The 1,393-nt window shown below is 41.3% G+C and overlaps 1 pseudogene; it reads left to right on the top strand.

The window, feature by feature from the left end:
• LOC137235031 (cleavage stimulation factor subunit 1-like) lies at positions 1-1,070 on the top strand (annotated as a pseudogene).
• Positions 1,071-1,393: the final 323 nt, after the last annotated feature.

Here is a 1,393-nt window from a genome sequence, read left to right on the forward strand (position 1 = left end):
ATGCGAGACTTCGAGATATTAGATCCTAGGAATACCGTAAAAAATCGTGAAATTCTATATAGGTTGATTATCAGTCAACTGATGTACGATGGCCTGGAAAAGCTCGCCATGGAATTATCTGTGTTTGTTAAAGCAGACGAATGCGCTCCCAGCGAGCGATAGTTACATGTCATGATTGCCGGTATGCAAGCCACCAGAGAAAAACCAATTGCACCTAAAGGCGCTGTGTTGCCTGGAATTTATTTGGGGTTTGAACCTGAAGCATCCGCTTTAGCACCTGAACCGGTATCTACGAAACCACTTATGTCACATCGCATAAACAATCTTGTCGTGCTGGTGCATTCAGTCATTATGGCACGTTGGTTGCTACGGGCAGTGTTGACGCAAGTATGAAAATATTGTATGTTGACCGTATGCTAGCCAAGTCAGCACCTGAAGATATAGAAGCAGGGCGGGAACAGCAGGGTCATCCTGTTATACGTACACTCTATGGTCATACGGATGAAGTATCCTCAGTATCCTCTTTAGCATTTCATCCGAAAGAACATATCCTGGCATCTGGTTCACGTGATGGCACTGTAAAACTATTTGATATTGCAAAATCTTCCGTGAAAAAGGCACATAATGGGGTTTTCCGACTGTGAACCGGTGCACTATTTATCTTTTCATCCGATGGGCGACTATATGGCTGTTGGAACCGAGCATTATGTCTTGCAGATGATTAGCGATTTTCTATGCCTGGAGTTTGATGTTGTATTTAGGCATTATGCATATTAAATAAGTAACAACGTGAGTTGCCCGTACAAAATGTGCTTTAGTGTTATGTTAGCGTTTCAAAGGATGTTGCCCTTCCGGAAAAGGCACAATTTGTTATAAGCAATTTGTGTGTACCCGAAAAATTAATTGACTGCGCAAAACTAGTTAAAGCGGGCGCGCTTGGTTATCATCATATGCAAGCAATATATTTGCTAAGAACGAAGCAATGGGCACTCGCGCATGAAATGATATTCGAGCATATTGCACCAGATGCAATCATGAATGATAATCTCGATTATTCACATGAGTTGTGATCTCAATTTTTTTTTTTTTTTATGTGATCTCAATTTGAAGGGGCTAAGGCCAACAAGTCCTTCAAAGTGTCAAGTTGGTCAAATTAGGGACAAATATTTTTTAGATTTCATTGACATCAATGAGAGGTTCAAGAGTCTAAAGACGCTCAACAGAGACAGATTTAGGGGTACGGTGGGAGAGTCTTATACCACAACTGGCTGGTTTATGATCACGCATCAATTTATTACCTAATCCCACGGTAGAGCATCGTTTATGTCAAAGTGAAATTGCACAACATTTAGCATGCCTAGTACGTGTTACTTGTGTGTCCGGTGCTAAATCC

This window comes from Eurosta solidaginis, chromosome X (genome assembly GCF_040869045.1).
Source record: "Eurosta solidaginis isolate ZX-2024a chromosome X, ASM4086904v1, whole genome shotgun sequence".
In the NCBI taxonomy this organism is placed as follows: Eukaryota; Metazoa; Arthropoda; class Insecta; order Diptera; family Tephritidae; genus Eurosta; species Eurosta solidaginis.